The sequence below is a fragment of the Gavialis gangeticus genome, unplaced genomic scaffold (genome assembly GCF_001723915.1).
Source record: "Gavialis gangeticus isolate Ggan-Ray unplaced genomic scaffold, GavGan_comp1, whole genome shotgun sequence".
NCBI classification, from domain to species: domain Eukaryota; kingdom Metazoa; phylum Chordata; order Crocodylia; family Gavialidae; genus Gavialis; species Gavialis gangeticus.
This window is the reverse complement of record NW_017728996.1, coordinates 49,699,580-49,712,065: the sequence shown is the minus strand read 5'-3', so window position 1 is coordinate 49,712,065 and position 12,486 is coordinate 49,699,580. Positions and strand designations below refer to the sequence as shown.

Sequence of the window (12,486 nt, the reverse complement as noted above, 5' to 3'; positions counted from 1 at the left end):
AACTTCACTTACTACAGAAACCAAACCCCAATCTCTCCAAGGGGTTGTGGGTATTACATACTGGTAGCTGATGACCATGTAGCCACATCCATCTTCCTGGCCCCCAAATTAGCTATGGGTCTCTTACCTGCAACCCTTTAACCTGCTTCACCTGACCTTATAGTGCAAGAGAAAAATAGGATGTGCGCCATGGCAAGGACCTTAGAATCGAAGCAAAAGCGACTCCTAAATAATCTATACCAGGTTTTACATCAGACCCCTGAATGCCTGGAGGACACTTCAGGAGTGCTAAGACAGTTCTGTGGAGCAGTACAGCCAGGGGCTGGAAGATAATGCAAGTTACACCAGCTTTGATTCACAAGATTGCCAAGGAGCTCTCTCTCTTAATACTGAATTACTGGCCGAGATTTGGAGTGGTCTTTGCTCAGCTGGAACTAGCTTAGTCCCCTGTTTAATTCAGAACAGCGGTGCTCTGGCCACCCCATTTTCCCCCTCAACTAAGGAATACTGGAGAAGTACTATAGAGCACAGCTACATTGGCCTGTGTCACCCAGCAGTTCCCCTTCAGCAAAGAGCATTCAACAAGGTGATAGGCAGGTAGCAGATATATAGCAGTCTATGACTATGTATATGTAATAATAGTGTAAGTAGTGTAAATGATATGGCGAGTGGGGTAAAGTTTCTGTATAACGAGAGGGTTATTAGAATCTCTTGCATGACTGTATTTAATGTAATAGGGGGCCATGGGAAGAGTAAACACAACAGCAGTACACGAGGTCTCGTTAAGCAGCCTCAGGCACTCACTTGGAAGGTAATGGGGCGAGCTTTTAGCTTCAAGGATTCTGAACTGCACCAAATTGCAAGGCTTATTTCACTGAAGCTTGGAGCCTTGAGATAGAAAGGGCATGAAAAGGTTAAAAGGTCCTGCTCGAAAGTGGGGGAAGGCCCTGGTCAGAAGCATCCTAGGGAAATAGGTTAACAGAAACACTGTGTGTTGGGAGCTGGGGGTGTTAAAGAAATTGGGCCTGCCTAGATGTAGGGAATGCTGAGCTTTGGAGCTTGCTTATAGCTTGGTTTAGTGTTTCTATGATGTACAGTTTCTAAAATGCTGTCGCTGTAATAAATCATACTGCATGTATTTGCAGTTTGGTCACTGCTAGTTCTGGCTCCTGGAGAATGGAGTAAACTTGTAGGGAGTGGACACGAGTCAGATGGTTGGAGGCAAGCACAGGCAATTCTCAGGGGACTGCTGCAGTTTCACCCTCAGCCAGACAATGCACTGAGAGCTGAAACGGGATGTGTCCTCAGGACCTGGAGGGACCATAGGTGTCATTTTACTTAGGAACTCCCTGATGCCACTGGATTTTTCATTGGCTGGCATTGCCATAGTGCTGCGAAATTAAGCAGCAAGCTTGCGGGGGGAAAAGGGGGCTGGCAGACTGCAGTTCACTGTGTATTCATCTAGTTTCCTATGGTGCTCTCCTTTTGACTTAGTTAATGCTCCTTAGGTCTCCTGCTGCTTCCCATCAGACAAGGTGGAAGATGCTGGAGCAACCAAATGCCCAGCAAAGATGCCACTGCTGAGAAGAGAAGGGAGTTGTGGCAGGCAGGAGCAACAGGCCGGTCAGATCATGAGAAATGGGAGATCAACATGGAAACAATTCTGCTCCCCTTCCCATGCTTGGGACCAGAAAGAACTTCAGGAACCATAGGAGCTCAATGGCACTTGTGATTCAGGTGTGCACACGTGGAAAGGCGTTTCCTGCCCTGACAAGGGGGCTTCATTCATGGGCAAGCACAGCCTTCCAAATAAGGGATGAAAAGCCCAGTCACAACCCCTGGGTCTCACTTGGAGCGAATTCCTGGCTCCGAGGCAAACCTTGCTTCTGCTTCTTTCTGGCTGGTAAGAGCAGAAGGGTTGGGAAAGCAGGAAGGAAAGCTCCTACTGGAGTTATAAAGAAGAAGCATTACACAAGGCACTGGTACATTACTTGCAGTAATTCAACTGTGGAACAGCGACGGAACAAATACGACAAGATGCTATACATTAGTGGAGGCACAAAGCCATAGCTGCTCCCTTCGAAAACAAAGCATTTGTCTTCTGACAGCAAGCGCAACAAGCCCTGAACGTTAAGAAGTGGGCCAAGGGAACAGAAGACAACAACCCAAGTCTCTTTACAGCTTCGTGGATGGCAGCCATCACAGCCATCTCCTTCCCACTCTTTGCCTCAAACAAAGCTTACCCCCACCATGACACGGGGCTATGACTAGCGCTAGGAGCTGTTCACCTGCCTATGCCTATTTTGTGCAGGGTTGTGTGTGGGTTAACAGCCCCTGCAGGGTCCTCTCTGATGCTACGTGGCAAGTTCACCTGAGGAGGGACATGGTGACATGTGAGAAAGGATGGTGTAGTGATTATAGCTCTACCCAAGGACAGGTTCAAGCTGTTGCTCCTCCACAAACTTTCTGTATGACCCTGGGTTAGTCATTCAACTTCTCCCTGCCTCAGTCCACCTGCTCTAAAATGGGGGGAATAGCTCTGCCTTGCTTCCCAGGCTCTGCCTTGCTTCCCAGGGGGAGCTGAGAGAATAAAGACTGTGAGGCACTCAGACATTGAGTAATTGGGGCTTGCTAAGGTACATCACAGATTTGTGGCAGTTGCCAGATGTAGTCACTGATCCCCGCTCTCCCCACTCCCTCACCCACCCCAAAAAGGCGCATACAACTTCCTTACCTCCTCTCTGCTTCCTGCACATCTCAAGAAACTGAGAGAGTATCTTGGTATCAAACTCCCCTCCATGCATGCTACTCCCATGGGGGACAGAGAGGAAGGAACCTCAGTGAGGAGCTACATGCAGGGCTTCTATGGATCATTCTCTTAAAAGTGTGGAATAGAAGGGCTGTGAGCTGAGCTTCTTCTCCCCGCAAAAGGCCAGGATGCTTCCCATCACCCCACAAGCAACAGATCCCGCAAAGAACTCCAAGGAACCCTATTGGTAACAGCTGGGTGCAAGGAGGCCCTTTGCCTCTCAAGTGCCTCTGAATATTTCCAACCCTTCACAGCACCCACAAAACTGGAGCTGGGTTAGATAACCTATGCAGGCCATAATTTTAGTTTCCTTCTAAATCCACCCACAATGGACCAATCCATTCCTGTAGAGCAGTGGTGTTCAGCCTATAGAGCAGTGGTGTTCAGCCTTTCTTCATTTGCAGACCCCTATAAACTTTCAAATGGAAAGGCAGATCCCTTTGAATTGTAAGTGTGGTTCTTCGCATACTTTTGATTGATCACAGTCATGTTTTGTGGATCCCTTAGAAAGTCTGCAGACCACCAGAGGTTTGTGGACCATGGGTTGAAAACCACTGCCGTAGAGCACATTCAACTAGGGAGAGGTGCCCACCATTCTGGTCCAGGAGCCAGGAAGTCAACAGTGGGGCACGTAGCACAGTGGGAGATCCCCACGTGTGTGCACAGTGGCACATGTGAAGGTAGTGTTTGAGAACAACAAAGTATATGATGTTCCCTTGTTGTGGCAGCTGCTGGCAGGGCAAAGTGGGCTGGTCACTGTCAAAATCCCTAATTCTTCCTGTAAGAAAGTCTTGTCCGATTAGGGCTGTTTTCCCATGTCTTGTACAGAACTAGCCCACGGCAGTGTGGTACTGCAAGGTTAACATGCTGTACAGTCCCCCTTAGGCAGCACCTTATTGCACTATTAATAGAGACCATTCCATAATGATGCTTCACAGTCTTACAGTGGCTGCTGCAGAAGATCTCAAAGCCCTTTTAATATATTCATTAATTGATCCCCAAAGTGACCCTCTGAGTGGGAGGTAAGCATCATTATTCCCATTTCACAGATGTCATCCCTCTTTACTCAGAAGGGGGGTGTGGGTGGTACCCCCCTGACCATGGATCCTGGGTGGTCAGCCATGCTCCCCTCCCCCCACCCCCTTCTAGGCTGGCTTTGCTCCTAACCATCAAAGCAGTGAGGTTCTAGAGCAACCTCCCAATACAAGTAGTGCCAGAAAAAAGATCTACTTAGTTTTAAGCCAAACTTTGTCAGTTTATGAATGGATTATACAGCGTGGCAGTCTGCAACAACAGGGAACTGGACTTTATGACCCGGGAGGTCTCTTCCATTCTTAGGTTCCTATGACCAGACTATCAACCACCAGTTTAGGTTCACAAGAATAAGAGTGAGGGAGACAGGTGAGTCACTAATATTAATCTTCAGAGTTGGATTTTAAACCCAACAACATTCAGAACAGCAGATTGGGTTCATCAGATTAAAGACAGGTGGTGGTCAGGAAAAAAAAAGCGAAGAGTGAAAATGCAAATTCTTACAATTTCTCACACAACTGGTAGAAATGTTTTGAAAAAAAATGCGATAAGGATTTTTTCTTACAGCTTTGATTTGAACAATATGATTACTTTCATTTGCATTTTTTCCTTAAAATGTGATATAAAAAAAAGTGACCCATATTTTGAAGCGTCTCTAACAGTTTTATTAGAAAGATCAGAGCCACTAGCAAACCGTGATATCTTAGTGTTGCTTGCTAATGAGTTCTTCAAGGAAGGTTTTCTATAGCCATGGGTTCAGCTTAGTTTTGTACCCATCTATCTCTGATATAGAGAGGCAGTGAGAATAACTATAAGCACATGGTGACTACTAAGTAGTAAAGTGTTTATTGCCACCAGATTCAGTTAATCTACATTAGGCCACAGAAGGACCCAGCATTACTAACTCCTGCAGACTATCCCAAATCATCTCTTACAGCTTCACAGCACATAACGCCTTTGTCTCTTATTTATTTGATTTGGGGTTTTGCTCTCTGAAAAAAAATAATCCTCTCTAGCTTCCATCCCTTTTTTGAGTTTCATGTCCATTAGTTACTATGGAAACACTGATGCCATTGGTAAGAGTGGAGCTCAGTGACACCCTCAAGGTCACAACGTGGGTAATAGGCAATTTAAGCCTGGTTTAAAATGGATGAAGCAGTCTGGGAAAGTGGGGAGCAGAGGCAGTGATTATAGTGGCCTCTTAATGCATGTGGTATAAATAAATCTCAATGTATGCAGTGACCCAGGAGCTTCTTCTGGCTCCAAACACTCTGGGTCCTACATACCTAAGGGACTTCTTTCTCCCTTATCGTATGTCCCACCTCAGTCCCCAAGGTCAGCTTCCTGCAAGTACCACCCGTGTGCCAAGTTCACTGGGCAACAACACATAGGAGGTCATTCTTGGTAACAACCCCTTTGCTCTGGCACTCCTTTTCCCCTTGGCCAAGCCTGGATAGCTACAGGAAGTCCTCCAAGACCTTTTTATTAGGAATGGTGTTTAGCAAGCCAGGCTAAGGTGGAGTCTTGTTCAGTGAGGTTTGTTATATAATTATGTATCCACTTTTCTAAATCATCTTGTTTTGGGGGTTTTTTCTGTGAACTGCCCCCAGCCTTCTTTTGGGAATGGCTGTATGTAAATCTAATGGATAAATAAATAGATGCAGCCCCCCATGTTCACCAGGACTGTGCTACACTGAAGATTCAGGGGAACTGTGCATCCAAGAGGACACATTTCCCCCTCCCTATGACCAGTCTTCTCCAAGGTCCAGGAACAATCTAGCCTTAAATGCAGATAAGGATAGAGACAATATTTCCACCTGCCCTCTTAAGCCTCCTGCACTGGAGCAGGAAATGCCTGCACTGGAGGTCATTCACCACCAGCCCCTTTCCCCAAGGAGTAGCTTTGAGATTACATGATTGCCCTACCACACTATTGTGCACCCTCTCCTGGGCCCCCCTCTTCTTTTTCTTGGTAGCCATTTTTGTAGCAATTGTTAATAACAGGTTTAAAAATATTCCAAAGACTTTGCTTTAAAACTGAGGTCTGTATTACTACTCTATGGATGCTTTGATATTTTTAGACCAAGTTTTCAAAATCCATCCATCCATTCAGTTCCAAGGGATCCAACCTATCCAGTCGCATACAAATCTTGCAGGAATGCTACTAGTCACAAGGACTTCTAGAAATACAGCACATCCCAAACATGCACCATCAAGGTCCCCAAGACACATTAACTCTTTCACCACTTCTGGTGCCAAAGGAACAGTCCATTAGCTATTCTGCTGTATAGGAGATACTCTTCCTTTCCATTGGCTCGTACAAGAAATGTTCACCACCCTCCCCTCTCCTCCCCCTGATCTGAGAGATGCAACCAGCTGATGTCTAGGACACACAATAGCAATTCACAAATATCTGAGAGGCTGTCATGGAAAAGATGCAGCAACATTCTCTTTCTCTGTCACAGTTTGCAGCTTCCTGGCAGGAAGACAGGAGGCCAATGGGACAAGCTGCCCAAATAAGTTGTGGTCTCTGGACTAGATGACCCTTGGTGGTCCCTCCCAACCAACCCTATCATTCTTCCTGCTTGCTGTGGAGTACAAAACTTGCCTAAGAAGCAAGCAAATGAAGAAGAAGAAGAACAACAACAACAATCAGAGGTCTGGTAATGGTCAGTCTTTAAAGGTCACGTGAAATCTACCAGAAGCCCCACGGGGGTGCTTAGGAAAGGTCATTTAAGCTGGAGGGAAAGGAGGTCGCCTCCCGGAGGAGGGTCCTTTGCGCAGATCTCTTTGTAATTGTTATTTCCTCCTCTTATTTAAAGGCCAGGGTGTAAATATCAGCTTTGTCTCTGTAGGGCTCATAGAGTAGACAAGAACTGAAGTAATTCATCAAAGCCGTGAAGGCGGCAGAGCCGTTAACCTTTGTGAATGAGCAGTTTGGGGTGGGGATGGAAGGATGTATGATGGTAGAGATACAGGTTTGCATCTGTGCCTTACTGATTTAATAGATTTTCATAGATTTCATAGACATTCGGGCCGGAAGGGACTTCATAAGATCATCGGGTCCAGCCCCCTGCCCCACGGGCAGGAAATCAGCTAGGGTCAAAGGATCCCAGCAAAATAAGCACCTAAATGTTTCTTAAGTGTCCAGAGTAGGTGCTTGCACCACCTTTGGGGGGAGTCTGTTCCAGGCCTTGGGGGCTCAGACAGTAAAGAAGTTTTTCCTTATGTCCAGCCTAAAATGGTCTTGCAGGAGTTTCTGACCGTTGAACCTTGTTATTCCCTGGGGTGCTCTGCTGAATAGGTGTTCCCCAACCCAATGCTGATGCATACCCCTTATGTACTTATAGGCTGCCACCAAGTCACCCCCCCGACTTTTTTTTTTAACAACATTTTGTTAATCCTTTTGTGATGTCAGACTCTAGTAATTTTGTTCCATCTGTTCTGCCAGGTCCCATCCTTCTCCTCATGGTACCAGAGTCTCTGCTCTCCCCTTCTGCTGGGGAGTCTGAGCATAGCACATGTACGTGTGGTGGGGGGCGGGGAAGGGGAAGCATCCCGGGCCAGTCACAGTTCCCTGATACTTTGCCACCCCAAAAGAATTGTTCCTTGCTCCAGTCACCGTCCCTGTTGTTGAGGCAAAACAGATACAGTAGAGCACGCAGACCAAAAACAAGCGTCCCCAAACTGTTCAGGGATCTGGACTCAAATTGCAGCAGGCACTAGCAAGTCACTTACATCTGCATCATGTCATGTTATACACAGAGTTGTTTCATTTCCTCTTCAGTCTGCTTCTTTGTACAGCAGAATCCTTGGCACAGGAAGGACATTGGGACACATGGCTTACCCCTGACAGCTCAGCTCTGCTACAGAAGACAGGGTAGCCTATAGTACAGGATTTCCAGAGCAGGATTTCCTCCTGACTACTGGGGAGGGAGAGAGTAATGACCTCGGTGGTAATAAAGAGAAGCTGCTGTTCACTTTATTGTACCTGGTGATTTATTACATGCATTTCAATTGTTGGTGCTTACTGAGGGTGAAATTCATGCACAGCCCAAAGGTCTTAGGCTCATCCTGCTTTCTCCACTTGCCAAAACAACACAGGAACTACTGACACCTGAAGGAAGAAGAAAGGGTGAAGACCCTCCTTCACCTGGCTCACCTCTGATAGTCTTGCTGCCCCACACTGAGCTTTGGTATGACCTCCCCAGTCAAGTCAAGTCGGCCATTGACAATATTTTAAGAGAAGGGGATGCAAAGAAAAATATGTAGCTTAGAAATGAAGCTGGCAAATTGAGTGGGCAACCCATCTTCCTACTGAGGTAGCACTGCTCCCCAAGGCGACATTATGGAGCATGTAGTGCTGTTCAGGCATGGTGTACAGAGGCTGGGCCTGAGCACTAGTGGTTGTTAACCATCACACGGTGCCATTTACAGGAACAAAATATGGTAGGCTTTCAAACGGCAGGTCAATGGAAGAGAGTTATACAGTATTTACTTGCATACCACATATACTCCCCTGCCCCCTCCCTCCACCAAATCTGGCCTCCAAAGTTGGGGTGGACATTTTAAGCAGAATAGAAGCATGCAGAGACTGTTCTAATGGCTGCTGCTTCTCCCTGGTTCCAGCAAGCACAGAAGGCAAAGTCCTGTGATAGCCCCTTTTACAACCATAGTAGCTATTGGCCGACCACCGTAGCTTATACCTCAAGGAACAACTGAGATGGTTCATGGCAAGTGAACTGTTGCATGCAATACGTAGCACCTGGATGAGGCTTGTGGAGTTACAAAAAACACAAAACCAACCAACAAACAGAAAACACTTTATTACAGCAACATATCCAAAGAAATATTTAGAAGAAGTCAGTCTTGCTACTGCCCTTACTAGGGTCTGGGTTCTAGCTTTCTTACTGCCCTGCCATATCAGGAAGTTCCTGCTGCTTCATCCAGACAATCTCCCAAGATACCACACTACCTGGGCACTCTGTTTCCAGGAAAACGTACTTGGTCACATAGTCAGCCATGACTCTGAAAAAGACCCTTTCCTACATTCTGCCTTAAAAAACAAAACAAAAACACAACCAACAAACCAAGATGCATAACTTATCTGGTATGTGAGAAAACACAGTATTCTCCTCATCTCCCTTGCCTTTTCCCTTTCATATGGGATCATTCATCCTACTTGTATTCCCTACCCAGAACACAAGCTGGGACTCAAGAATATTTAAAACAGCCATTTATTTAAGTTAAAAAATGAAGGTCTCCTTCTCTCCCCTCATTTCTGAGCCTTTAGTGTACAAAGTCACGTTCTCCAGCTTTCCCCACTATGATCACAAAAGCTAGAAACATATTTTTCTTCAAGCTTAAGGGGCTGGAGTCAAGTGATTTAGCTGAGAATCACAAATTCCATGCAAAATTAAATACCAAAGCATGCAGTAAAGCAGTAAGAGTTGGCAACACTGTCACAGCTTTTCCTTAAACACTGTGGAACGCTGCTGGGGGAAGAAAGCCCGAGATGTTCTTTGTGAAGTATTACAGATGTTTTGGGATGATATGCCTGACATACATGTTAGATGCTTGGGTCAACTCCCCCATCACATCATTATCATTTTGGATTCAGAGTTGTTCCTATTTCTGCCTTCATTTTGTTTTCTGATCTTTTCCTTATTGTTTTTAAGGAAAAAACAAAAAAACAAAGATGTCTATCCCAGATATCTACCAAAGATATCAGCCCCACATGCACATTGCAAACACTTGTAATTCAGTCTTATGTCATTGGTCATCTCCACAGCAACAGAGCATGAGATAACAACCAGTTAGTTTGGGTGATTTCTGTGGGAAACAGTAGATGGTAGGAACAGATGGGTCTCCTAAGGGTGACAGCAGTCAGACCAGCATTAGGAAATGAAAGAAGGGCTATATAACTTTTAGGAAGGCATTGGCAATTGTTGGCTTAGAAAATGGGATTTAAAGGTTTGCTTTTGGGGAATTGGCTTATAGGTCTATGTATATACATTAGAATGGTTTAAGATGGGCAGCAGGGGTTGATTGGTTTCTGAAAGCCTGGGTCACACATACATTGCTTTGAAGGCTGTGTGAACTGACAGGCAGTCTAAAACAGCAAGGCCAACAAGGACACAGCCTGGGAAAAGGTGGCGGCATGTACTACGCTGTTCCATAACATGAGATAAGGGTGGCACCAGCTAACAAGGCCCCAGAGCAGCACCCCCACTGAGTCCTGGTTTTGGGGAAAAGACCAAATTAGGAGAAGACCTGGAAAGACCAAATTACTGTTTGCATGTGATGACAACAACACAGAGACCAACCAGTGATAGCCACAGATGAAGGGTCATCAGGAGGGAAGAATACAAAAAGCAGAGACTTGAAAGTAATAAAGGGTCCTGCCCGGGTCCTCATCCCTTCTTCTCCTGGTCCTCTGCCCAGGTCCCTCCTCCACCTCCACCTCCCTGACCTGAGAGGGTCCCCATTCCCATCCCCTAGGAAGGGTCTTTGAGGCCACCATGGACAGAGGTCACACCACTAACCCGTCTCATCCACCCCACTGGAGGTCGGGGGGTGGCCCTCGGCATCCCACCTCCAGGCTGCTGACACCTAAAGAGAGAACCTCAGAGTGAAGACTCCATCCTGGGCAGATGTACTTTGACTTTGATGACATCCCTAGGATTTGGTAGATGTATAGAATTGCTCGATTATTTGTATTGTTTCTTTTCTGTTATCACTGTGTATCAATAAAAGTGCCTGTTAAATCGAATGGAAAAGTCACGGTCAGTCTGAGGGTGGGACAAAGCATCTGGGTCTTAAATCCAGAGCTAACAGCAATGCACTTGAGAATTGTTACTTTCAGGTCACCTGTTCAAACCCAACCTAGCACTAGTGATGACCATTTGATTGCCTCTACGAAACTGAGTTAAAAGATTTCAATCTACTACTTCCTAGCAGACATTGTTTAACCCATCACCACAGTCAGTCCAAGCTCATTCCCTCATATCCACAGAAGATAAAATGGTGTTTCTTTATTATTTGCGAGGATTTAGGTAGCACCAGGCAGTTAGAGTTCAGATCAAGGTCCTGATGTAGAGGGGCAATACCTGCCACAGAGAGATTCCAATCTAGGCTCATAATCCCCATGCCCCAGTTAGATAACTAGCTGGCCATGCCAAGTATAGAAATGGAGGGCGATTTCCCCCCAGCACTGCCCCATTCCCTAGAGCATCATGGAGAAGTTTGTTGAAGTATTCAGTAGTTAAATAAAAGGTCTCATGCTCCAGGGCTGAGATTTCAGCTTCTTCTACTAGAAACTAATTCACATGGAAAAAAACTGGAGAGACAGAGATAGGCCATGTGAAGTGCAGAGAAACCAATGCATCTAGACAGACATTTTCAATGTAGAATAATGTTCTAACTCTTGCAAGGCCTGCAGTGGCTCTTTAAGATAAATGAGGAAAGGTAGAGGCTAGGAAAGGGAGACCAGGAAGGTGCAGTTGGCTGCTGCTGGCATGATTTATCGGTGCTGACTGCTCATTTTAAACCCATCTCCTTTTGCAGCTTGTTTACCTGGTTCTGTTTTGCACAATATTATTGAACAGCCAGATAAAGCAGAACAGCAGAGTTAGCTAAAAATATCAGCGTGCTTAAATGCTCCCCCTGCATTGGCAGAGTCAGGAAAGTAGGTTAGCAATGAATCACCCTTTGGATTCTCTCCGCTTTGCCCCATCCCAGTCTCCATGGGCTGCCTTTGAAATAAAAACGTCATTCCCTGTAAACCCACCCTGCCCTTCCTGAACCAAGATGGATCTCACCAGGAGTGTTTCTTGCTCACTCTGAAGTGGCAGCAGGACTTCTCATTTCAAGACAGCAAAGCAGCTCCCCTCTCAGGTGAACAGTGATCCAGCAATTTTTTACCTCTAACACTACAGGCAAGACCTTTGCATATGGCATGGTCTGATGAACATGTTGGGTGGGGAAGCATCTGCCCACTCATGCTAGTGCTACTGATGCCTTGATCCCACCAACTTGTGGTCACCTGCAGTTGACAAAGACAAACTTACACCTTGAAGCTCTTAAAGATCCAAAGTTTCAGGAAGCAGAAGCTGGAAATTTAGTCTAGCTCTGTTTATCAGTTCTGAACCACATAACAAGCAAACCGCTTCCCTTTTTGTTATCGACAGGCGAGGCACTGGGATCTAATACTGGCTAACTGACTCCCTCTGCCATCTTGAAGAAGCCAAAGCCCTTGTGTAGCTGATGCCAGCCACTGTTGGAGACAGGGCATTGCACTGCATGAGTCAGAGATAGGCACCAGTAGGGCGGTATCCAATGGTCCAATAAACACTTGGCTATCTTACCTCGGATTTTGTTTTAAAAAGTTAGACTTTGGTCAAGGTTGGAACAACGATCGGTCAGTCATGTTGAGGCTTTGCAGAGTTTAGTTAACTTCTAAAGATACATTTACTCTCATTTTATAAATGGGTTCTTCTCAGGACCTTAAACTCCAGATCCAGAGAGAGCCTGTTCTCATCCTATTCCTGGTCCTAATCATCAAAAATCTCATGACATCACTGACTTGATACACTTTGGACAGCTTCATCTTCTCAGGTGAAGCACGGATCATCTCTCTGCCCTGG

At 45.9% G+C, this 12,486-nt stretch overlaps 1 long non-coding RNA gene across 1 annotated transcript in view; it reads right to left on the bottom strand.

Annotated features, from left to right (window-relative positions):
• Positions 1-362: 362 nt before the first annotated feature.
• The window catches only part of LOC109288757, a 26,783-nt gene continuing 14,659 nt past the window's right edge, over positions 363-12,486 (bottom strand). The window contains exon 4 of the long non-coding RNA XR_002095219.1: positions 363-1,580. This is a non-coding gene — a long non-coding RNA (uncharacterized LOC109288757). The remainder of the gene's footprint in view (positions 1,581-12,486) is intronic.